The sequence below is a fragment of the Lissotriton helveticus genome, chromosome 2_1 (assembly GCF_964261635.1).
Source record: "Lissotriton helveticus chromosome 2_1, aLisHel1.1, whole genome shotgun sequence".
NCBI classification, from domain to species: domain Eukaryota; kingdom Metazoa; phylum Chordata; class Amphibia; order Caudata; family Salamandridae; genus Lissotriton; species Lissotriton helveticus.
Genome location: NC_136059.1, coordinates 454,028,379 through 454,055,301, shown reverse-complemented (window position 1 = coordinate 454,055,301; position 26,923 = coordinate 454,028,379). Strand labels below are relative to the sequence as shown.

At 45.0% G+C, this 26,923-nt stretch overlaps 1 long non-coding RNA gene across 1 annotated transcript; it reads left to right on the top strand.

The window, feature by feature from the left end:
- Nucleotides 1-22,131: 22,131 nt before the first annotated feature.
- Nucleotides 22,132-26,467, top strand: LOC144819376 (uncharacterized). The gene is made up of 2 exons (XR_013607325.1): nt 22,132-22,229; nt 25,618-26,467. It is a non-coding gene; the product is annotated as an uncharacterized LOC144819376 (long non-coding RNA).
- Nucleotides 26,468-26,923: the final 456 nt, after the last annotated feature.

The following is a 26,923-nucleotide window of genomic DNA, read 5'->3' as shown; positions in this document are numbered from 1 at the left end:
CCGTTAACAAACAGCGAAAAGAGGGTTGGCGCCAGGACGCATCCCTGGCGGACACCTCTATTTACCGGGATTTTGTCCGTTTTCTGCTCCTGTGTACCCCACCGGATGCGTGCATAATTACCATCATGCATACGGGCCAATAAGTTCAGAAAGGGCAAGGGAAACCCCATCTCCCGCAAAACCGTCCACAATCGCTCTCTGGGAATCAGGTCGAACGCGGTCTTTAAGTCAATAAAGGCCAAGTACAGACCGCCCTTGCCAATGGTTAATATCTTCCAGTGCAACAAAACCAGCCTAAATGCCTGGTCTACAGTGCTTGTGCACGCCCCCATAAATAAGGCCCTATATACATATTTGGCGCAATGTTGTGGACATCAAAGTGAAGTACATAACATTGACTCCATTATATCGAGATATAGATGGCACACCTAAACATATGTATTACAAATTGTGCACATATACACCCTCCTGCTCAAGCTCATTAATGTCCATGCATCTGCTAAATCAAACCTGACTAACAACAATAAGCTTTGAGTTATTCTAATTCAAACCTAACCAGTATCTACTCACCATTGACATCTTGGTTCCATAAAACAACAGCAATCAACAGTCTAACGGCGATCTATGCCCCATCATCCGCAGAAAAGCACACTCCTGCAGCCACTATTACTCACCTTCGCGGTCATGCCCTATCACTTGCATTCTTTCTTCCACTCCAGCATTCAACAGAGAAATGTGCAACAATGCACACACTACGGACTCTAGGGTGACCGAATGGGAAGCCTTTGGCGTTGCATTGCATTATCTATAGGGCTGCGACGTACACTATTGATGGACGTGGAAAGAGCAGCCCGTAGTTGAGGGAAGTGGAGTGTAGACGTCCGAATAATCCGGACCTGCGGCAGGAATTGCTCAAAGCGAAAGAAGAAGTGGCAGTGCAAGAGGACCGATGGAGGTGCTTCGATTACAGGGGGTAGATGGGCAGAACACACGCGGAGAGAGATAAGGCGGGCAGACTGCTGGCGTGGCTCACTACCCCTACATGCACGGAGAACGCAATACTAGAACTGACGGGACCAGGAGGCCGACATCTGTATAGGCAGGACGATATTAATGACAGGTTCCGAGGGTACTATGATCACCTGTATATGAGCGCTGGACCCTGTGGGGAGGGAGACGTGGAGGAGTAGCTGGCAGACCTTCCGATGCACATAGTGGAGGCGGAGCTGCTAGATGCGGCAATCTCAGACCGCGAAATCCAAGTAGCTATCAAGGCACTGGCGAGAGGGAAAACACCAGGCACTGATGGGCTCCCTAAGGAGTTCTATGCTGCATACGTAGACGTACTGACCCCCAGGCTGGTTGAGATGTACGCGGAGGCCAGGGAGAGGGGCCACTTGCCGGGCACGACTAGGAAGGCGGTGGTAGTCCCGCTCCTGAAGCCAGACAAGTCTCCCCTGGAGAGCAAATCATATCGCCCATTGTCAAAGCTCAATCTCGACTTTAAAATTCTAAGTAAAATACTGGCGACGCGATAACGCCCCTACATGGTGTCTCTGGTACATCAGGACCAGACAGGTTTCATACCTAGTCGGAACACAACCCTAAACATTCGAAGGCTATTGTCCATTATTGAATCAGGAACAACGGGGGAGCAGAGAGGGGCGGTGTTCACCATTGACATGGAAAAGGCATTTGATAGCCTTGAATGGGGGTTCTTATACGCTGTATTGACTAAAATGGTCCTAGGAATGGGCTTTATAGGCTGGGTACGGTTACTATATTCTGACCCAGTAGCGAGGGTCCGCACTGGCCGCACAATATCGGCACAATATCGGGTGGAGAGGGGGACACGCCAGGGATGTCCCCTGTCCCTGCTGCTATTCGCCTTGGCAGTGGAGCCATTGGCCTGTGTAGCAATGTCCGGAAGGGCGTATCGGGGGATCCAGGTGGGAGGGATATGACACCAAGTGCCATTATACGCAGATGACCTCCTACTTTTCCTAAATGATGCAGAGGGTGACCTGCTGGGGGTTAAGGCGATGATGGAGCGCTTTGGCTCCTTATCGGGGCTACCAGTGAACTGGCTGAAGTCTAAACTCTTCCCCCTGGTGAGGGATGCGAGGCCCCCGCTGAATCTGGGAAACTGAGATGGGAGCCCCGCTGCTTCCGTTACCTAGGAGTCCACATTGTTGTATAGCTCCTATATATCCTTATATCGTGTTAAGTTAGCATAGGTACATTTGAGATTTAAACGCCATTTTTCCTTTCTTGCAACTTCTGCACACGACCCTTAATTGTTGACTTAGCTTTCAACCTAGTGGTTTGCCGTGGTGTATGTGAGAATAATATGTTATTGCTCTGATATCAGTCTTGTTTAATAAAACATGTCTGCACGGAGAGTGCTGAAGTTTCAGGAGCAACACGATATGGAATTGTTATGAGGTCTGATCTCCACGCCTTCATAGTCATAACACAAGTGCAGCCTTTGCCAACTTGGGCTTGAGGCGGGATTGATATTGCTTTGCACGAGAATTGTTAAGACACTTGATGCGGTGCACATGCAGAGAGAGCTGGTGTATGCTGATGTGATTCCTTCATTCTAGGACACTAAGGTATGGGCCCGCCCTAAAACAACCCAAAGAGACCTTCTTAGATAATAATATAATATATGTGTTAGGGAGGGTGAGATATAAGTGTTGTTAACTCTTATTCATTACAGCATGTTAACATGCTGTCACCATTCGCTTTTTATGTCTTAGTAACTATGCTGATAATTTTGCTACTGATAATAAGTATACTTGTATTATCAAAGATACTGCGCCTGAGAAGACGGCATTAGTAAATAAACATTTCAAATGCACATGTGTCTTCTTTACTCCATGTTCTGGTTTGTAATGATAATATAACGAAAGAGTGTTCATGAGTCCCACGTACCCTGAGGTACTGTAAGTTCATGTTCTGGTTTGTCTAAACATTGGGTGTTTGATATGTCCAATGAGACACTGTAGCTAGCTCGGTAAGGGGTGAGTTGGTTGCTAAGGTAAGTTTTGGGACATCCTAATTTGCCGAGGTTCCACTCCTCTGTGCACAGTTCTGTGTGAGTACAGAAACCCTGCAACATGGCGCCCAACGGTTTCGGTGGTCTTATATCATGACACTCGAGTAGTTTATCATTCATGCCTTAACCCCTTCACATCCGTTTCCGGAAAACGGGGTGTTGGTGAAACCTACCTATTTTTTGAAATAGGTCTTTATTCAAGCTTGATTCTTACTTAAACGGTTTCTTTGAATTACTACCCAGTTGTGCTACAAAGTATTCTTTGTGTTTTCTTGTTTCCAATTCTGTAATGGCGGCAGCGGTGGCTATTGCGCAGCATAGTCGCGTAGCGGTACGCAACCATCTTCAGACGTACCAGGTCCCAGTAGATGGGATGGCTGTGATTTTCGTGGTAAGTGCAGATCCGGCGTTTCCTTACGAGTTGTTTTACTCTTGGGTTACGTTTCCGGCTGTGGACGCTAATTCTGGTTTGTTCCACTCCTACACCGCCTCGGATGTCCCGGCTGAATATACGCCATACAGGGCATTGGAAATACCTATTGATCATTGGCAGCATCGAGTTTGGTTTGATGGCGCCCTCCCCCACTCTTTGTCCCGTGCGAGGTTAGGTCCACTCTCAATTCCAGGTACTAATTGGCCTGCGTTGGGTGGCTTTACCCCGCACCCGAATCACGGGGCTTGTACCCTGGCAGAAATTCGCAGGCTACATGTAGTTTCCATTTCCGTGATTCGTGCTTTAGTGCAATACATCGGTCGACATCTTCCTGGAGGTCCCCAGGGGGGTGCGGCCGCTCCCATGGAACGAGGCGGAATGCGTCTCAATCCAGTGATGGTAAATTCGGTTTTTGGTGCGCGTCCTGTTGACAACGATGACTTCCCATTCTGGCTAGCAGAGAAGTTTGATCAACTGGAAGCGGTTTTTCCGAATTCTACTCCTGCTGATAAACATAGAATGTTGACGATTACTCTCCCGAAGGATATTACTCCTGAACTTGCTGACTGTGACAGCTGGGGAAAAACATTTGCGGCAGTTTATACAAGGTGCTTCGGCACCCCGTCTATGACTGCCCTGCCTGAAATCGTTAGACGTGTTCAGAATGATCACGGTCCAGAGGCAGCGGTTGAATTGGGTATGCGCCTGTGTGGTTCTTTTGAGATTGTAAGTGATCTCATTCTCTCCAATGTTAAAGGAGATGCAGTTAACTTTCAGGTGTCGAATGCTTTGGCTGCTCTGCCCGATGCCGACAAACCCCGCCAGTTAGCAAAGATTGTGGTGGCCGCTTATAAAACGATTGGCCGCACAAGTAGAGGTCTGAAATATTTTCCAGTGAAGGAGAAAAAACAACCACAGGGGCAATCTGCAGTGACAGATGCCCAGCCAAAGTCCAAGAAACAAAATTGGCCTAAAAAACAGACACAGGGGAAGCAGACAATGCAGACTCAGGGTACTTTTCCTGCAATACAAGCTCCTGCGCCATCCGAAAAAGTTTATGATTTGCGCGACCGCGCGATGATTAAATCACCTGATCGTTTTCAGGGTTCTGATCAACGCTCTCCTCGTTCCTTTCAGGACACATCGGCCCCGAAGACCGGTGGAGGAGGAGGGGGTGGACGTGGACGTGGTGGCCAACAAGGACGTGGTCAGTCCCGCCAGACGGACGGCGCAGTGAAGCAGGAGGATTCTACGCCTAGGCGTCCGCAGTTTGCGAAAAAGAAAGTCGCAGCCTTAACAGCGCATCGATATGCCACAGATAGTGAGAACGCGGCTTCGGAATCTGACGTGGGCTCTGACCTTGCTGGACAGCGCGGCGGAGATAACCATAGTCAGAGAGGCGCTGCGTCCACTACTGAGGGTGACAGCGACTGATGTCTACGTTGTGATAGAAACAGCGGATACGAGACTTGCTCCCCCTGAAAGACTATATGAAATTGTCCTGTTAATTGAAGGTGACATACAGCGTACCGTTAAAGGTGTATTTTGGGAGAATCTGTCTTCTACATATGATATTTTACTTTCGGAGGCTGACTGGCCCCCACCTTTTGTGCTCGCGGCGCCGCGAGGGGAGGAGGTAATCCTACCCAGTTTCGCGAACACTGTCTCGAAAGAGCATGCGCAGCATTTTGCAGAAGAGTGGGCTCGGGCTCTCGCGCCGGCTCTGTACCGTAACCAATGTGGTTGGGATAAATTGTCGCCTTGCCACGAAATTCCGTTGCGGTCTCAGCCGCAGCCTCAACCTCAATATCCCATTCGGCGTGAAGCAAAATCTTCCGTCGCAGAAATCCTTGAACAATTGGAATATCAGGGAGTTATTGAAACGTGTGTGTCACCGATGAATAATCCCCTTTTTACTGTGAATAAACCTGACGGTTCATATCGTTTGGTTTTGGATTACCGGCATTTAAACTCGCATTGCCGTAACTGTGCTGTACAGAATACCCACGGCTCTGCCCTAGTGGATAGTCTCGTGCGTAAGCGTTTCAAGACAACGCTTGACATATCCAATGGTTTTTATGCCCACAGATTGGACAGCTTTAGCTCCCAATGGACCAGTTTTACAAGCGCTGGAGTCCAAAAGCAATTCCGGCGTCTTCCAATGGGCTACAAGAATAGTCCTGGTGTATTTACCGCTCGAATTGTCTCTATTCTGGAGGCACTCGACCCGGATGCTTTTTCGTATGTGGATGACATATATCTCACAGACGACGATATTTGGGAGCATCTGTGTCGTGTAAATTCTCTTGTTTGCAACTTCGCAGACATGGGTTACAAATTCAACTTTGCAAAATCGCACATTGCTGAACACACAGTGTTGTTTTTGGGCTATGAGCTCAACAATGAAGGTAGAGGTTTGGCTCCTCACTTCTTGGAGAAGTGCGCACAATTGCGCGCACCAACAACACTGAAAAAATTACAATCCTTACTGGGCTTTTTGAATTTCGGCAGAACTTACATTCCGGAATATGCCCAGCGTATCAAGCCTTTGTATGCTTTGATACAACCAACTTTCTCAAAATCATGCTGGCTGCCTGAGCATTCAGCCATTTTGCAATCCTTGCAGGCTGATCTGCTCGCTTCTAAATATTTACTGACTCGTGATAACCACACCAACCTGGTAATAAGAATAATTCCTGGGACGGTGGGTTTCACCTACCTCACTTTTAATGAAGGTGACACAGTACCTATTGCTTACAAGTCGCACTTGTACACCTCGGCTGAGATGCGGTTTCCCACCATAGAAAAGGTTTTAACTGCTGTACAGATGGCTATTCTAAAGGAACGAGCTCTGTCACAGGGGAAACGCATGCTAGTGGTAACACCCTGTCCTCATTTGGAGGCAGTCACGAAAGCCAGTGTACCAAATTCAAAAGCTTTGCACCCTCGGTGGATTCAGTGGGCTGCGTCATTGTCATCCGCGGATGTCATGTTTATTTTTGACGCTTCCTTACGGTCGCAGGAGTTCTTGCAGTATGAATTCGTTCACCCTGCTCCTCTGGCGATGCGACCTTTGGAGGACTTCCATTGCATCATTTACACTGATGGGTCGGCGCAGGTTGCGCATGGCTCTAAACATGCCTATGTTTCCGCATGCGCCATTGTGGTCGGTGCTATGTTGAATGATGAGTTCATTTCCAGGGAGGTACACACGTTGCCCCTGGGCGATTGCACCGCACAATTGGCAGAGCTTCGTGCTCTCTTACTAGCTTTGGAGTACGCAGATCCAAGTGTTACTACTCTAATTGTAAGTGATTCTTACTACTGTGTCCAGTCTTACAATGAGAACTTGTTCTTTTGGATTCAAAATGATTTTCATGATTCCAAGGGTAGCACGATAAAACATAAAATGATCTGGGTTCGAGTGGCAGAGCTTAAGGCTATGTTGCCACTCGTTTATGTGATTCATACTCTCGGTCATCAGCGCGTGGGAGTTCACGCTGTTGGCAACTCGCTTGCTGATGAAGCAGCGAAATCAGCAGTATCTACATACTTAGTTGCAGCAGTTACTAGGTCTAAAACCAAGATTGATAGCGACATCTTGGCAGCGATTGCTGCCTCTGAGAAGGGAAGTAAACATCCTTCGGGATTCCCTTCGAAGTATAAATACCACTTAAGTCCCGAAAAGGTTCCTTTTGTGACAATTCCTGATGTTGGGGAACGGCTGATTCCCAACTCGGATCGCAGAACAGACTTGATTACAGCGGCTCATGAAGGTGTGGCGTCTGCGCATGCGGGCGTCTCAGCCACTGTAACGCAACTACAACAACGTTTCTGGTGGCGGGGACTGTACAAACAGACGCGTGATTATGTCCTTCTTTGTGACATATGCCAGCAGATTAAACCTTCAACTGCTACGCGTCCGCCTCAGACTCAGTTGTACATTTCTAATAAACCACTAGGCTGTGTTTATTTAGATCACTGCGGTCCATTTTCATCTGATACTGCGTATAAATACATCTTAGTAGCAGTTGACTCATGCACACGCTTTGTGTGGGTATGGCCTCATCGCAGCGCTGATTCCCGGACTGTCATCAGAGATTTGCGTATCTTTATAGGGATTTTTGCCTGTGGTACCTTCCATTCGGATCAGGGTCCGGCTTTCGCCTCTAAGGCGTATAAGGATGCCATGACTTCGATGGGGGTCCAAGTCAAGTTTTCGTCACCCTACAGACCCGAGGGTAATAGTGTAGTTGAACGAATGAACCGTGATTTAAAGCAATCTTTGACAGCCCGAGTTATAGGCACTGGCAGAAATTGGCTAGCTCACCTCTATGGCGTGCAGCGTGCTCTTAATAATCTCCCTAGAAGGTCTCTGGGTGGGCGGACCCCATACGAAATGCTCTTTGGCATCAAGATGTTCGTCCCTGACCTTGACGGTCTAGACTCGGTGGTTCGCGCCACTTCCTTTGACGCAGATGAACATTGCAATGTTTTACAGAATCTACAAAAGACGAGAGACACTCTTGCAAAGGAACATTTGCCCTCCACATCGGATGATGCGTTGCAGATCCAGGTAGTTGGCTGGCTACCCCAAGTTGGAGAACTGGTTCGAGAGAAGATCGACAACAAGAAAGAGTTTGGTCCCTCCTATCGAGCTCCGGTCCCAGTGCTTGGAGTGAAGGGCACAAGAACAGTCATTTTACCACCACTTCCAGGTCGTAAGGAAAACAGGTTTATTTCTATTGACAATGTCAAGATACACAGAGTGGCCGATTCTTCTTAGCATGACACCGGCTGTTTCCTGTCCTTCCATTGTGAGAAATTCAATTATGACCACTGCTTCTAATAATGAACCTGAGGTGGCCATCGAATTACCTGCTGTTTCCAGTCCATTATTGAATAATTTACCAGGAACTAACCTTGATGAGACAGACTATACATACCCCACTGATTTGTCCATGCCTGACCTGCAAGCTCGTTTAGCCACGGAATCCAGATTTTCATTTGACTCTGCTTCCCTTGCCTCGAAAAAACCCTCTAAAATTGCATTATATGCTAGCCTGTTTAAAAAACATTTTTTGATACCTCCTTGGATATACATTTGGCTGGTCCTTTTTTCGGTTTACCTTTTTATGTCAATTGGTTTTGTGTTTTATTTTTTTCGGATTATGAATGGACACTATGTCGAGGAGAGAACTTGCATTACTCATTTGAATGGAACTTTGGCCCCACTTTCCTCTTCACATTCTACACACAGATTAAAAAGAGACTTGACTTTGGTTAACATCACAGCGTGGCCTGTTCTGGATGGAATCGCGTGGGATGCAGTTCGTTTTCAGATACATGGTCCAACGGAAGTCGTTAATGTCCCTAATGTACTAAGAGTTAATATGGGGGATGTGGTGAAACAAAACATTCGTTCTGATGATTGGGATGTTAATGCTGTGAAAAGTTTGTTTTCTGATTTGAAATATTATGCTGCTTTTGATGCTGAGGATTTATATTTAGATTCTGCTAATTATGGTGAATTGTTCTGTTACCAACATTATGGCAATCACTTCTTACACAAGACATCTTCCCGAAGGGATGCGGTTAATTTTACTCAGTGGGAACATTGCCCAGCACCAACGCAAGGGAGTTCAGAAACGTTTCTTAAAAAATATACTTATTTCACTGACTTTAATCAGTCCAATCCCGAGTCCTTTTATTTTAAATTTCACAAACAGCCACTGTCCAAGGTTCGACTTACAAATACAAAATTGTTATATTCAAAGGCCTTCCTGGATCAATTAGTTACTGGAGGGTATGAGTTATGGAAGGATACCATAGACCTTAAATCAGTTTGGGGCTCAAGGGCCTGGCAGGTACAAGGCACTGAAGCTTTGCACCGTGCATGTCTCATCCCAAATCATATGTGGTTTTTAAATGAAACCATTTCCCAGACCACGTGCTTTGGATTGGCTACATCTAAAAGGTTAAACACCCCGTCTTTCCCGGAGTTGGAGGAATATGAGAATTGGAGTAATTTTACTAAATTGTCCATTAGAGATATACAGGCTCTGCTTCTGAATTCCTCCTTTAACATTTCCAGTATGAATCCCAAGGGTTGGCTGCTTTGGCACCGTAGTGCTGATTCTTGCCAAAAGAGATTTTTAAATATAACTGACGGTTTTAAGGCTGTTAGATCTGATCCCCGTTTTGATTTGAGTCATACTGTCACCTCTTACTCTGTTGGCAAGTTGTGTCAAGCTTGGCTGAAACATTCAACTTTACCTGCGGTTAAGTATCACCTTTCCAAACTGAATGCAGACGTGGATTTGAATGATTTCATTAAGGGCCCAGCTAGTGGCAGGTCGAAAAGGTGGTTATATGGTGTGTACAATGAAATTTGGAAACTCTCACAGATTGAGGCTGCTTCACGCCTTAGGGCTATTGATCAGGCAAATCTTGAGAAAGTGCTTGCAGTGGTTGACAATAGCATTAACGTGCTTTCCTCTAGAATTTACACATTAGATAATATTGTGTCGTCTGTTGTTGATATTGTGCATGATGAAGTGTCTGTATTATACCATGGTCAAAATCAATTACGTTCAATCATGCAGTTTGCATGGACACTACAGACTCTAAAAATGGGTAAAGTTCCCTGGGGATACATGAACGTTTCCTCTTTATTTGCACCGTTTAATTTGACAGACAAACAACGCTTGCTTTCAATGCGTGATGCTTCCTTTTCTATGCTCCATATTGAAAGATTGGAATCTTTACCTTTTTCTGTGGCAGAGACCACTGCTGCTACGTGGCTTATCCACGGTTTAATAACGCTGCCGTTTGCTTTATATAAGTTTTCAAATTGTATGAAATATGTGCCAATAGGTCGTTTTGAACCCTTAGGTAGCGGTTTTCTTCATGAGGTCTGGTCACTCCCATACACATACAGATGTTTCAAGGATGAACAAGAGGTTTATCTAACAGGGGATGAGTGTACTGAGACGCCAGATCATTCTTTAATGTGCAGACACATACAGTTACACGGTTCATGTAACAAGGACCGACCGAATATGGCTTGCGTTTTACAGGGCACGCCAGTTCCTGCTATCATCCCCACGTTTAAATTGTTGGAGAATGGTAGTTATTTAATGCTCAATAATGAAAACTGCTGTGGTTTAATTAAAGGTATAGCTTTCATAGTAACGGTTAGTGAGCGAGTTATTTGCTGCAGAAATGTTCTTTATCCTCCCACACGTGAACATAGGGAGTCTTCCATTTGGCCACAGATACCGACCTTGGGAGCAGAATTCAGCGGCATGGCTAGAATAAGAGCTCTATTGTCCCAGAAAGAGGTGGCCTTGAGCTCGGCCCGTGAAACTTTCGTGCTTCACATTGCTAACACCCGCACGGAGGTTCAGGCTCTTTTAAACACTGATTTGCCCTTGCATTTCGGAGCCATGGTCCGTTCTATCTTTAACGCATCCTCCACAACGGGCCTAGCACATTTTTTTAAAGTTGTTAGCGGTGGTCTCGTGACTTCCTTTGAGAAGATTTTTGGAGTCATCCCTGCTTTCTTCCATTCTATTTTTTCATCCTTGTTTGGAGGGTTCCCGTTTTTGCTTGCATTAGCGGCTGGCGCATTGGTGGTTTTCTGCCTTTTTAAATATGGATGCCCTTCATGTGCAAGACCACGCACAGCTACTACTGACGCGGTTTCGCAACCGCATGCTTGATTACTATGGCACACTGCCGTTAGCGACTCTAAGCACGGCGTTTGGATTATCTTTTCGGTTCTCCTATTTCACCTGTGTCCAGCCTGTATTTCGCTGTCTGACCTGTGATTTCCTTTGGGCCATTGATTTGTGTCTCTGCGGACCAGCATCTTCTGACGTCGATTTTAATCAACTGATGAGTCCTATCATTGCTCACGAGTTGGTTTGTTCTGACGAAAGGGTTATGGCCTTGGCGGTGGCACATGGACTAATGGGTCCCTGGGATGTGTTGTCGGCAGCGCAGAATTTCTTGGAACTAAGTTTTCTTGAGAACCCACCGAGCTGTCCTCTGATGGTTATAGAGGATCCGGTGCTGGAAGATCACGTATGTTCCTTTCATCTTTTAAATTGGATGGCTGAACTGTTTTCTGATGAGGACAGTGACTTCCTCCTGGAGGCTGTTGCAGCTTACTTTTCATATACGGTCTTATCTTAGACACTGCCTCAAATTGACATGCTGATTGATAGCATTTCCTTGACTTTATTGACTTTTGGTCAAGACATTTTATTTTTCCTTGCCTATTGGCTTGAGCCACATTATATTTGTGGGCTATTTTTTTAGCATTAATTTTTATAATTGAATGTTTATCCATGCTCGTCTATAAATGGATTCTGCTCTCATGTGATGGCACTTCTGTTACCTTATTTAGTCCGTTCTCGGATCATGGGGGGGTGTTGTATAGCTCCTATATATCCTTATATCGTGTTAAGTTAGCATAGGTACATTTGAGATTTAAACGCCATTTTTCCTTTCTTGCAACTTCTGCACACGACCCTTAATTGTTGACTTAGCTTTCAACCTAGTGGTTTGCCGTGGTGTATGTGAGAATAATATGTTATTGCTCTGATATCAGTCTTGTTTAATAAAACATGTCTGCACGGAGAGTGCTGAAGTTTCAGGAGCAACACGATATGGAATTGTTATGAGGTCTGATCTCCACGCCTTCATAGTCATAACACAAGTGCAGCCTTTGCCAACTTGGGCTTGAGGCGGGATTGATATTGCTTTGCACGAGAATTGTTAAGACACTTGATGCGGTGCACATGCAGAGAGAGCTGGTGTATGCTGATGTGATTCCTTCATTCTAGGACACTAAGGTATGGGCCCGCCCTAAAACAACCCAAAGAGACCTTCTTAGATAATAATATAATATATGTGTTAGGGAGGGTGAGATATAAGTGTTGTTAACTCTTATTCATTACAGCATGTTAACATGCTGTCACCATTCGCTTTTTATGTCTTAGTAACTATGCTGATAATTTTGCTACTGATAATAAGTATACTTGTATTATCAAAGATACTGCGCCTGAGAAGACGGCATTAGTAAATAAACATTTCAAATGCACATGTGTCTTCTTTACTCCATGTTCTGGTTTGTAATGATAATATAACGAAAGAGTGTTCATGAGTCCCACGTACCCTGAGGTACTGTAAGTTCATGTTCTGGTTTGTCTAAACATTGGGTGTTTGATATGTCCAATGAGACACTGTAGCTAGCTCGGTAAGGGGTGAGTTGGTTGCTAAGGTAAGTTTTGGGACATCCTAATTTGCCGAGGTTCCACTCCTCTGTGCACAGTTCTGTGTGAGTACAGAAACCCTGCAACAACATATTCCACACAATGGAAGACATGAAGGAGGGCAACATAGGGAGGGCGCTCCGCTTGCTTAAGGACACCATGATCTTCTGGGGGAAGCTCCCTCTTTCGGTGATGGGACGCATCTCACTACTTAAAATGGTGGCACTACCCCGGCTGCTCTACTTTTTTGTAACATTGCCAATTTAGATATCAGCGGCCTGGTTCCAGGAGCTGGTCTCCTGCATGTCGGCCTTTGTGTGGGGGTCGGGCCGCAGAAGGGTAGCCCTTAATACATTAAAGCGGCCCAGACTGGGGGGCAGCATGGCAATGCCCGACATGGAGGCCTATTATTTGGCAGGACAACTGCAGAGGTTTACGCAATGGATTGCGGGAGGCAGGGACTCAGACAGGGGGATGCCTCCGTTCGCCCCGGAGGGGTCCGCTGTGTTCTGAACCCTGCTGAGGACGACTAGGCTCCCACAAATCAGCAGTAACGGACATAGGGTGATACATTGGTGCTGGGGCAGATGCCTATAGAAAACTAAAACAAAGCGCCCATACTCCCCAGAGATGGCACTGCAGCTACTGGAAGCCCTTCCCCACAGAGGACAGTGGCAAGGCCTGAACGAATGGAGTGAAGCAGGGGCGACAAAGGTCGGGGACCGGGAGCTCCTCTCCTTCGAGGACTTCAAGGAGGACTGAGACATACCACCAGGGCGCTTTTTCCTACATGGGGCGGTCAAGGGAGCAATACAATGCCACTGGGATGCTCGGACGGTGGAACCTCCGAGGCACTACACATGCGAATATATGAGCTTGGCGGGTGGAACAATCAAGGCGGTGGCCTGCCTATATAGAGCCATTGGACGGGACTCCACACAACCACTAGATAGACTACGACACAAATGGGAGGACGACATTGGCAGACCACTAGAGGATAAGGACTGGGACAATGTCTTAGAGCGAACTGCCAAAGTATCTCGAAATGCACTGTTTAGCCTGATCAGCTTTTATGTACTCCACCAAGCCTATTTAACCCCAGACCGTATCAACCGATATTTTGTTGGCGCAGATGCTAGGTGCCCGAGGTGTCAGGAACAGGGGGCGATGTTTATACATATGATTTGGCGCTGTGCCTCTTTAACCCAATACTGGCAAGAAGTGACACAAGTGACAGCGAAGGTGACGGAAAGGTTGGTCCCTTGTACACCGGCCCACGTATGGCTCCATTTATTTCCACATTCTGCTAAAACCAAAACCACATCCAGGTTCCAGCACATGACATTTATTTTGGCGAAGCAGGAAATCACTAGTAGCTGGAAGAAACCGGGGGGCCCCAAGATCATCAGATGGAGATATGAGCTGGAGAAGTGGGCGGGTTGCGAGAGCAGGGTCCTGCTTCGGAATGCACGGCGGGGAGTGGGTAAGCCAGAGAGAGCCCAGGCATGGGAAGGGCTGATGGCAGACTTAATGAGACTGGGCAGGGACTTCAAGGCCTCCACACCAAAGAGAATCCAACACGTAGAGCATCCCCAGGGACCAGCTTAAGGTGGGATACCGCAATAGAAAAGCGAGAATGGAAGCGATTCCTAACATCGCACACACAGGTGCAGGAGGGGGTCACAACGTAAGGCTGTGGTGCACCATCACTGTCCATGCCTGGAATACCAGGGAGCATATTAATCAATCTGAACGATACTCAAGGGGAGACAGCAGTGCGGGGAGGGGGTGAGGGGGTTGTTGTTGTTGAGGCCTTATTGCCAGGAGAGAGGATGGGGGCATACCTAATGTGCAAGTAATAGCTAAGGGGAATACTGTGAACTTACAAGTTTCCATGTACAGATGGGGCACGGTGAGGACATTGACAGCATCAACAGGTTAATGGGTTGTATTCCCCGCTTACGAACAATGTATACTGCTAACTCTAAGGTGTTCGATGTAAGCACTATAAAAGGCAATAAAGTTTGTTAAAAAAAAAACAGAGAAATGTGCAACCCCATTAATCCCACCACTGCTAGCTGCACAAACTGCGTTAATGCAATCTTTCAAATGACAGCTTCAAAAACCATAAAGGATGCCTTACCTGACCTGCTGATAGCTTGACAGGTGACTCTATGTGTCAACCGACCTACAGCAAATGAGACACACTGGGGCTTGTCTGCATGTCCATGCTCAGCATTACCTGCCACTCCTGACGGTCCTTCGAATGGACCAGCAACACCGGAATCACATTTAAACTATCCTGCATTGTTCATATTATTCGAGGATAATACAAGGTGACAAAAACACTAAGGGGATCTGAAAAAAGAGCCTTCACAGGTTTCTTTGTAGTTTTCTTGTAGTTTGTTCATCAAGCAGCTTCCCAGCAGAGAGCAGCTTCTTCACATCAATAGCTCTCTCTAATTGCTCTTCATAGAATATTCCTACACTCACATTCTATATGTAACCAAGTAACAAGGCTATGACATAGGCAAGTAGATATCTCTACATATCTCCCTTCTTCACAATACAATGAACATATAAAAATACAATAATAATTGAGCAAGAATAATAAAAAAGCTAATGTCTAATTTGTTCACTAAAAATATAGAAAGTAAATATTGAAAATCATATGAAATATTCCGAAGAAATTTTCTAAGAATATTCGATGGTCTACACACTTTACAAACATTTCCTAAACTTCAAATTGTATCATCTTCTAAAATTACAACACTGGATTTTACATTTGTTACCTGAAAAGGTCCTATATATTTGCTTTCACCCTTACGAACCCATTCATTTTTCCGTACTACAACCCAATCACCCACTTGAATAGTTATTTGTTTTACTCCTTTTCTGGAATCATATACACTTTTCATCTTTTCTTGACCATCTTCAACTTTCTTTAACATTTCTTCACGATCAATCCATATGTTGTCCTTTTTACACAACCAAACAAGACATTCTTTTTTTCCTGGTTCTCTTCCCTTGAGAGACACTAAAGGAGTGATACCAGTACTAGAATGGGGAGTAATTCTACGCATCCTTATAATTTTCCTTAACTCTTTCCTACAAGACAATCCATTAGCAACTGTATATTTTCCATTATAATTCGATTAACTCTTTCTACCAGACCATTCGCCTGTGGACTAAAAAGAGCTACTTTCTCATGAACCATACCCATACTTCTGAGGTAATCCACCATCTCTTTTGAAACAAACTGTACCCCATTGTCTGCCACTATGCTAGCTGGTATTCCTTCTTCAAGAAAAGTTTTTTCAAGAAACCTTATAACATTACCAGTATTAATTTCTCCCATGGTTTCCACCACAAACCACTTAGAATGATAATCAACTAAGACAAGAATAAATCTATCTCTCATCCCTAACTTATTAACTGGTTCAATAAAATCCATAGATAATTTTTCCCATGGTCTTGAAGGAAATTTTGTACATTCTAAAGGAGGTTGACGTACCACTTTGGATTTATCACTGTTCAAGCAAGATTGACAATCCTTCACCAAAGCCTCAACTTCACTGTCAACCCCAGGCCACCAGAATGATTCTCTAACTCTTCGTTTCGACATCCCTTGACCTGGATGACCTTCATGAATAATCTCAAGAATATGTTTCCTTACTCCTCTCGAAGGTACTATTTGCCATCTCCTCATAATATTTCCATTGCTTAGACTCAATTCTTCCCTGACCTTAAAATTTTTTACTAGATCCAAATCTTTGTTATTATCAAAATTCCATACTTCAATGATTTTGGATTCCACCTTTTTCTACACTGAATCACTTTCCATCGCCTTACTCCATTCCTCAGGCGACAAAGCAATGACTCCCGTGTTGCCACCCATGTCACCATCTATATCACCACAAACCTCATCACACTCTACATCCAGAGGCATCCTTGACAAATAGTCGGCAATCACATTTTTCTTTCCTTTAACATATTCAATTTCATAATTGAATTCCATAACAGATAGTAACCATCTAGATATTCTTGGAGTTATGCTCCATTCCAATCCCCTTCCACCTTTGAAAATGTACAATAACGGTTTATGGTCAGTGCGGATTCTGAAAGGAAGACCCCATAAATAAAACTTAAAATGACACATTCCCCAACAGCACCCCAAAGCTTCTCTCTCACTTACCGAATAAGACTTTTCTGCACCCTGCAATCTTCTCGAGGCAAAACCAATGATTCGTTCTTAACCACCAACCACCTGTGATAATACTGCCCCAACACCTACACCACTGGCATCAGTGAGCAGTCAAGCGTGAAGGGAGTTGGTTAATTGAAAGTAAACATTTAACCAAACATGGAGAAAGCCGGTAGCAAGGTTCTTCATTTATACATGCTCGACATTTCTAGGCAGTAGCAATTTTTCTTTCACGGTTGAGCGCATTTTCACAAGCTCAATTTTTTTTATAAAGTAAAACACTTATGCGATTAACTTCGTGTTGAAAAGTCGCATTAAACAATATGTAATTGATATTTAGTTGAGAGCAGCAATTGTCTCTTCATGGTTCATCACACATTTCCTGAGTTTAACTTGTTTATAAAGCATAACACTTACGCAATTGATTTCTTATTCGAAGGTCGCGTTTAAAGTGTTGCTAAGCAACCAGACTTCATGTGAAGAAAGCTTTGCGTTAAAGCAGGCTTTGGTTTGAAGATTAGGGAATTATCTTCAAAATATTAAAAGCTACACTCTAATGATGTTGAAAAGAGTGGTAATAATTATAGTTAATTTAATATCTGTACTTACAAAGTGTTATATGTTCCTGATCTTGCCTTAATCTTTTCTTGTGAATCCAAGGATGAGATGCTGGTTTCTGCTCCTTGCGCAGACCCTCGTCGCCATGAAAAGAAGAGCCTTCGCAGGTTTCTTTGTAGTTTTCTTGTAGTTTATTCATCAAACAGCATCCCAGCAGAGAGCAGCTTCTTCACATCAATAGCTCTCGCTAACTGCTCCTCATAGAATATTCCTACACTCCCATTCTATATGTAACCAAGTAACAAGGCTATGACATAGGCAAGCAGATATCCCTACAGGATCATTCGAGGACTTCCTTCCAAAGACCGTCCATAGACAATTGTCATTTGCAAGACGAAGATAAATCAGCAAGGCCTCTTTAAAATGGTATGAATGCTCTTTAAGAACAGTAAAGCTGGCTGTGTAAATGATACATAAAAACTCACACTTGTCTACTGAAGGAAGAAGTACAAAGCAATCATCACCTTCTACAAGAATAAAATAGACAAAATCATTCTGATAATGGATAACTTCCCTTCATCCGATATTTCCATGATGATCTCCTCTTCGAACATGCTCAAATGGTGGACATTCTGGGCCACCTCCACAACAGACCTATTCATGCTAGTCCAGTCTCTGGAAGAAACCTCCCATAGAGACAATACCATCCCCTCATTCATCAATTAGGTATTATGTGGGAGACACAGACAGAGAGAGTAAACAAGTTGAAGCTACTATTCAGCAAAGCACCTATCCTGGTGCCTTCAGGACTATAGAGATCCCATCTCTAAAGAAGCTCACCTAACAACCTATTGGCCAAATAAACTAACAACTATTCACACAGCTTCTGTTCCTGAAGAAATTCACAAGGCAGGCCATTGCAAACCAACTGCATAAGGCCATTGCAATCAATTCCATACCAAACTCAAGTCAAACTGCCTCCGGTAGAGCTACAAGTCCAGCTTCAGGCTATGCTACAGCTCTGGTCCTCTTGTGCTGATGGTCCATTCCACAGCTTTTAACACAGTCAACCACCATGATATACTTAATAACCTGAAGCAATGAATAGGTTTTTACAGTATTGTGCTATAGTGGCTTATATCTTATCTGAAAAACGCCTAGAAAATTAATGTAACTCACCCAGGTGACAAACATATTCCTGTAACTTGCAGCATCGTCCAAGGCTCCAGTCAAGACTACCTAGCACCAGCAATCCTTGCTCTGCCTAGTGAAGCATTTTCTATTGGAGAAAGGATTCGGAATAAGGGGCAAATTTACAAGAAACTAATGCAGCTGGTGCAGCAAGTCACTTTACTGCGCCGTGCTGCGCTAGTTTCGAAGCACAAGGATGCAACATATTAACAACAATATATCGCATCTCTGTGCTTCCCCCTGCGCTGGCGTACAAACTGCTGCCATGCAAGGATGGCAGCATCCTGGGGAGATTGGTTTTGTGCAGGAAGGGGCACCTTCCTGCACAAAAACAAGCACTTGAGGTGATTTCCTCTTCCAATGTGTGCTCTAGAATGCAGCACGCACTGAAAGAGGACAAATACGAGGAGCAATGAAAACATTTCTCCTCGTTGCATCTCGCTACACCACCCCTATGGTGGTGTAGCATTCTGATGCATTTCCAGATTTACGATTCCTCGTAAATCTGTAAATGCATCAGTGGACATGGGTGTTGTGAGGGGACACCCACATGTCTGGGCATACCTGGCGCACTTAGGGCTAGAAAGCAAAAGACACAGAGATGATGGACGGAATGCAGAGCAAATCAATCATTCACCCCCAGACGTGGGTCCCGTGCTCACCCTGCCACTGGAGTCAAGCTATCCTGGCCGATGAGGGGTGAAACCCCAAAACCGGTCCTAGGATGCTTGTTTCCAGTCTAGGGAGGACCTGGTCTGGCAGTTCGGGCTGGACTGTTTCCATTGGGTGCAGGGTCAAGACTGATTTGCATATGGCTGGGTTCACACTGGAATGGCCTGGGGAGTAATAAACTATGGATTTAGGCCCAGATCTCTATACTGAAGTGAACACATTGTGTCCATCAATTCTTTTTGCATTTTTCAGCCTGAGTGGGGTGGGTATGCCCAGATGTGGGTCCCGTGCTCTCTAGTCCACTGGAGTCAAGCTATCGGGATTGATGAGGTGTGAAACCTGGAAACCGGTTCTAGGTTGCTTGTTTCCAGTCCAGGAAGGACATGGCTTGGCAGTTTGGGCTGGACTGTTCCCATTGGGCACAGAGTCAAGACTAATTTGCATATGGCTGGATTCAAACTGTAATGACATGGGGAGCACACAAACGTTGGATTTAGACCCAGATCTCTGTACTGGGGAGAATGCAGGACATTGTTCTGCGTTCTGTTCATCAATTCTTCTTTTTGCATTCGTCACCCTCAGTGGGACGGGTATGCCCAGACTTGGGTCCCCTGCTCTTCATGCCACTGAAGTCAAGCTATCCTGGCTGATGAGGGTAAAACCCCAAAACCATTCCTAGGATGCTTGTTTCCAGTCCAGGGAGGACCAGGCCTGGCAGTTCGAGCTGGAATGTTCTTATTGGGCGCAGGGTCAAGACTGATTTGCATATGCTGGGTTCGAACACGAATGGCATGGAGAGCAAAAAATTATGGATTTAAGCCAAGATCTCTGTACTGGTGGGAATACATGACATTGTTCTGAATTCTATCCATCAATTCTACCTTTTGCCTTGTAAATAAGGCACCCTTTCACCCTATGCTTAGCGTGAAAGGGGAGGACAATGGGTGTTGCTGTAGGCGTTCCACCGCCACACCCATTGATTCTGACGCTGTCCCCTATTTACAAGGGTGGTGTAAATAGAGGCAGCGCCAGAATTAAGCCCAGGGAAAACCTGGTCTTACACTGGTGCAACAAGGAGTAATGTTTAATTTCTTCTCGTTTTTGCTGTTTTCGTGAGTACTGCATTGTACAGCACTTTTTGTTACGCAGCGGCGGCGTAAACAATGCACTACATTGTGGCCCATTTACAATGTGACACATCTAGGGAGATGCATCACATTGTAAAACACTGCGCCACATTATACCTGCATCAGGTAAAATGTATGCTGGGTGGGCGTTCGCATGTTGGAAATCCTCATAGAAGTGATGCAGTGAAATCTACAAGACTTTACTGCACCACTTCTAGGACGCCACTGCGTCAAAACTTTACGCCTGCTTGGAGCAGGCGTAAGGAGTGACGCAGCACAATAAGTATAGGCCTCCCCATGCATTGCTGGAGTTGCGTCATGTTTGCGACACAATTCCAGCAATGCGTGACTTTTGCGCCGATAGATTAGTCCGAATTTAGGACGCATCTGTCAATCCTTGTGCCACAGTGCACCATATTGTAAATACAACCCATCCAATCCATGGTGGCGCAAGGGTTTCGCACGCAGGCACATGGAAACTGACTCATCTCTGCTCTAACGCAGAGATAAATCAGTTTCTTGTAAATCTGCCCCTCATTTTTTTTAAATTGTCGTTTTACACCTTCTATGTGTGCTGCATTAAGCTCTTAGATATCCAGAAAGCACAATGAGACCTCAGGGGAAGAAGCGCACAACAAATTCCACAATAAAATATAATGCATAACGTATGCATGCATGTTTGTTTCATGTACGGTCGTTGGCAATCATCAGTTTATAAACAATTTTCTTAGAAACTGAAGTACTTGTGTTTTGTCCTTAATAGTAACTAAAATGGAAGTAAATTATTAAAAGAGAACGGATTTCAGGAGCCTGGTTGTTAGTCTGCTCTCTGCTGGAATTTATGCAGAGCTGGGATTATTTGCTTTTCTCAGCTGTATTAAAAGTTCAACAAGTTACCTCAAAAAACCTCCTCTAACAGTGAGCCTGGCAGCTGAGAGTTACAGTTATACAAAGCCACTAAGGGACAGGAAGTCCTTTCATCATACTGCCAATAATTTGCAAATGCTGCATCAAATGAGCACTGTGCATTTCAGTCGTGTGCTGGGGCCGACGTGGCAACCTCCCACGCCTAATACAGAAACCACAACATTAGCCCGCATTCGGATACCATGGCTGTCCATTTCATTCTACACACATTTCAAAGGAATTGTTCAGTTGCTCCTTCAAGTTGTTAGAGTAGTTATCTGTTCTCTCTCTTTTGCACGAAGACAGGATTCCCTTAAGCCATGTGGCAGCAAAGAAACAAAAAAACATGAACTATGTTAATGAATGGCCGACATTAGGAATATAGAACAAAGCAACATCTGGCAGAGTAGCAAATTAAAGATGAGAGGAGTACTTTCACAAGAATAAGACTTCTTAGAAAACGCAAACCATTCTTCACTAACAAGAAAGAGCCTCATTTATGAGATTTTGCCATAGGGCAGCCCCGCATGCCTTCCTGCTGCGCTGCCCTACGGCAGAAGAAAAGGGCAGGATATCTATGAGATATGGCGCATTACCTCCTCGCCAGACCTCCCCGTCACAGTTGTTACACATGAGCGATAGCTCCTCCCCGCAGACATCACAAGCTGAAACTCCCCTGCTTCCATCCCTACTGGTCACGCCCACATCCTGTGGAACATAAACTTTGACCTTACCTTCCAACATCATGTTTTTTTCTGCAGATCTGAAGTCTTGCTGGAACTCTTGTGTGTACTCGGTAAGTGTGAACGGTTCTGCTTCAGAGGACGTTTTTTGTTCGATATAAGTCCCTACTGTAGCAGGACTTCTGAGGGCTCTGCTCTATGTAGGAACGATATTGAGGGAGGTTATTGACACGCCCAGCGTGGTAGTGCAGTGTACTATGGACTCTAATTTTTATCACTAACTTCCTCTCGCTTCGGAGGTGAGGAACAGTGCAGCCCAGGGATCAGAGACTTCGCGTAGGTCCCTGCTGCAGCGGGACCATCAAGGGCCCCAAACCTGTGTTGTTTGCCACGCTTCCGCCGGCACATCTTGGGCGTTGGGGTGAATGTAAAATGTAAATGTAAATGTAGTTGAGCTTATATAGCGCACAGCTACCCGCAAAGCAGGTGTCCCGGCGCTTGCTTAGGGAACCCTTCCGGATATTCCCCTGTGAGATAGCAGGGTATCCACAAGGTGAAAGTCAGGCATCCCGCCGCGAGGGGCCGTTGTGGAGATTAAGCAAGCTGTTGCCCAGAGTCGCAGAGTGTGAACCCGTGAGTCGAGGAGGCACCGGGGTGAGAATTATCGAGTCCGTGGAATTTTTTTTTTTTTTTTTTTTTAGCCCAAGACCCGCCGGGGCGGGGAATTGAACCCTGGTCCAGGACCGATCTCAGATTCCGTGTCTGCCGCCTCTAACCCCTGAGCCACACTTCTCCACAGAATCGCCTCCTCTGTGGTAGAGGGGCACTCAGCATGTTGCTTGTCATTTATCAGAGGTATGGCGGGTGTCCCGGCAACGGCAGAACTGCCGGGGCCTCTGTCTGTTTGTTTCAGTTAGACATTGGGCGTAGGATAACATTGAACTGTGCGGCAGTGCACGGATGTATGTTTCGCATTACATGGGTGTGGCTATGGTCCCAGTTAAAGGGATAGCCTCGGACTCCGTTCAGCATGTCCGGCAGAGGCCTTGCTATTATATTCAAAGACACTTTTAATTGTCGTACCACACTGAACTCGCTATCAGACTGCGAGAGCATGACCTTCTATCTAGAGTTCTCGCCTACGAGCACCTTCTCCGGTCTGCTGATCTACCGCCCCCTGGGATCCTTAGGGCAATTTCTCCCTAATCTCCCCACCTTAGTTGCCAATATAGCACTGGCTCCAGCCAATTTTACGGTACTCGGTGACTTAAATATTCATCTAGATGACCCCTCCAACCATATAGCCAGTGAACTATTATCTAGCCTCCTGGCGATCCAACTCAAACAAAAAGGATTTGCCTCCACACATGTTAAGGTTCACCTTCTTGACCATGTATTTAGCAATTTGCACAACATTGTTGTAGTCATTCCTACCCCACTCCCCTGGACGGATCATTTTTTGATCCCCCTAAGTTGGGAGACTGTCATGCTATTGCCACCCCAGAGAGCAGCACCGACTCTGGAAAGAAAGTGGTCGAGGCTCTCCCCCAATTGTTGGACCATAGCTCTTGATAACACACGACCGCTGAGAGATCCTAATCGTAACTTCAATGCTTGGATCCAAAGCTCCCTTGGCCTAGTCCGCCCTAAGGAGCCCATTTACAAGAAAAGCAGACCGAAAACAGCCCCATGGTTTTCCCCCAAATTGAGGGACTTAAAGCAATCATGTCGAAGACAGGAAAGAAGTTGGAGACAGAATTTCTCAGAGACTAGAAAAGTGGAATACAGGAAAGCAATCAGGCTATATAAATCAGAAATCAAAATCGCCCAAACCACATTTTATGAAGAAAAAATAAGTACTGCTGCAAACTCACACAAGGAGATTTTTCGCATTGCTAAATCACTTATCACCCTACCTCAAAAACATTTAGTAACGGAAGGAGCACTTACACAGTGTAATAATTTGGCAATCTTTTTTCACCAAAAAATCCAAAATATCTATATGCAATCCAGCCAGATCACCACAATATCTCCGTTCTATACAAATAAACAAAAGAATAAAACAAAATGATGATGATAAAGAAAATTGATTAATACAAAGATTTAGGAAAACTAAGTCTTATAAATAACAAAATACATAAAACATCAATCACGAAACCTCGTTGGTTTGACTATATTTCTCCTACCAGTTCTGCGTACAGACAAGGGATATGAATTAGACTTTTGTTTGATAACTCGAAAATCAGGAGAGACAACAGTAGGAGTAACAGAATGAAGAGATGTCTTAGATAAAACATTTGAATCATTGGATGAAACATCAAGATCCTGATCATGAGATGACACATCATGATCTTGAGAATTAACATCATTAACATTCATTTTGACTACTCTTCCCTTGTTCCACCATTCGTTTCTACTAGTTCTTACTGCATTTTTTGTCACTACCTCAATCCTAACCGGAGGTTTGAACTTTGACAACCCTTTCATAACGTGATTTGGATCCTTAATGCGAACCCAATCACCCACCTTAAGTTTGTTTTGTGCTGGTTTCACCCTATGTGTGTCATCATAATGAGTTTTCATTATTTTTGGTACTCTTTTACTTTAGGTTTTACGACTCTATCCACATTTGTCATATGATCATTTTTATTTTGAAATTCTCTCAGCCAAGTAGGACAAAGTTTTGAAGCAGGTGGCCGTCCCCGTAAGACCTCAAATGGAGAAATACCAGAGACAACATTAGGAGTGCATCTATGGGACCATAGCATTTCTTCTACAGCTTTACAAATATCAAACTTGTTCTGGATTCCCCATTGAATGCATTCTACTAATGTACGATTCATTTTCTCTACCAGGCCATTGGCCTGTGGGTGATATAAAGCCACACATCTATGTTTGATAGCATTACTATTAAAAAACTTTTCATTTCCTTCGAAACGACTGGACACCATTGTCCGACACAATTTCTTTGGGAAATCCTTCTCTAATAAATACATTTTTCAAGAATGTAATTACACTGAGTGTATTGGTTCCTCTACAAACTTTACCTCCCACCATTTGCTATAATAGTCAACCACAACTATAGCGAATTTCAGCTTCCTAGGAAATATACTGAATGGGCCAATGAAATCTATTGCCAATTTCGACCAAACTGTGCTTGGCAGGTCAACAGAAAGTCAAGCAGTCCTTAGACAACTGTCACAGTAAAAATTGGGGAGGACTACGTATTGCATTCAACACAACAGGAAGTCAAGCATTAATTAAAGGAAGAATAAAACAACTAGAATGCTAACTCCAGTTTCAGCATATCTGTGATATGCACACATAAAAAAGGGGGAAAGGAATTCTGTTTTCATCTTATCATATTACTGTGAGACGGACCCCGGAGTAACTGAGAGCCTTACCAAGGTCACCCCGAGAGGGACGATGCCAGTGCGGATTACGCCTCGCGACTCTATTGTCGGACTACAGCAACCATCACCCTCTGCTGTTTTTCCCCAGGAACACAATGATGGGATGTACCCGGAAGTGGTTCGGCTCGACCCCGGATGCGGTAAGGAAGAGCCAATGAAAGGCGTCTTCCTGCAAGAGGCGGGCGCGGAGAGAGTTGGCACGCAAGATGCCGGCGAGAGGAGGAAACAGGCAACGGGAGAAGAAGACGCGGGACCCGTAGAAGAAGACGCGGGACCCGTAGAAGCAGACGCAGGACCCGAGACTCCAGTAAACCAGGACGTAGAAGAAGACCGTTGGTGTGAGGACTGGTGGTGTCCGGAGGAGGCTGGAGAGCGGCCGCGACTCGGGAGAAGAGTTGCGGCGGGGCCGGTGAGTGACTCGGCTCGAGGGACTTGGGAAGCTGGGAAGCGGGAAGGAGAGTAGGGTGGGGGCTGGCTTTGCCGATACGCCCGTTGTATAGAGTTTTACGGTTGTTCACTACTCGTGCTTTCTCACTTTGCACGGGTCCTGGAGCACACGATTTCCCTGTCCTAGGCACATAAAGAGAATCCACCCCCTCCTTTCCTCCGCGTACCACTATTTGAACCATGACGTTTTCTACTGTTGTCACCTATTCATAAACATACAACCACCTACGGTGCGGTGACAGGTAACTTAGACCATACCTCATTTTGGGCCACTATTCTCACGGTTCCCTCTGTTATTATTTCTTCCCTCTCCTATGAGCCTCCGGGGAGACCGCCAGGGACCTGAGGATAAGGAGAAGACTACACCCCTACTCACTTCCCCATCCAGCTCGTCACCGGAGACATCAGAAGAAGAATCTACTGAGGGACAATCCACCAAATCCATAACACCATCTTTTGTTTTCAATAAACCACCATCTTTTAAACCACTACTTCAGCCTCCACGCCGGTTTATAAAACCCGCTCTCCCACAATTACATATGTTTTTTTTTACAGGATTGACATCATTGCATCATTTATTATTATTCTAATGTTTATATAGACATATTGTAGTGTGATTTACAAAGGCTATATTGTTTTATTGGTGGGTGTTTCATGCATACAGATTGAATTGTTGAAATTGGGGTTATATTTGTGTATGTATGTGCTCCCCCTCCCTTTCTACAAACTCCTGGTGATCCTCCAGTCCCATGGAGAAATTGGTATAGAGCTTTCTGCAAATATTTAGGAGCAATTGGCGGAAATAGATATCGGCCAGAACGAAAGAGGTTCCTGTTAGAACACAATTTAGGGTTTGAGGGACAATCCATTAATGAGCACCTCCCACCTTATATAACTCCACATGATCAAGAAGATTTAGATGAGTTTGAGATAGCTGTGAAGAAACT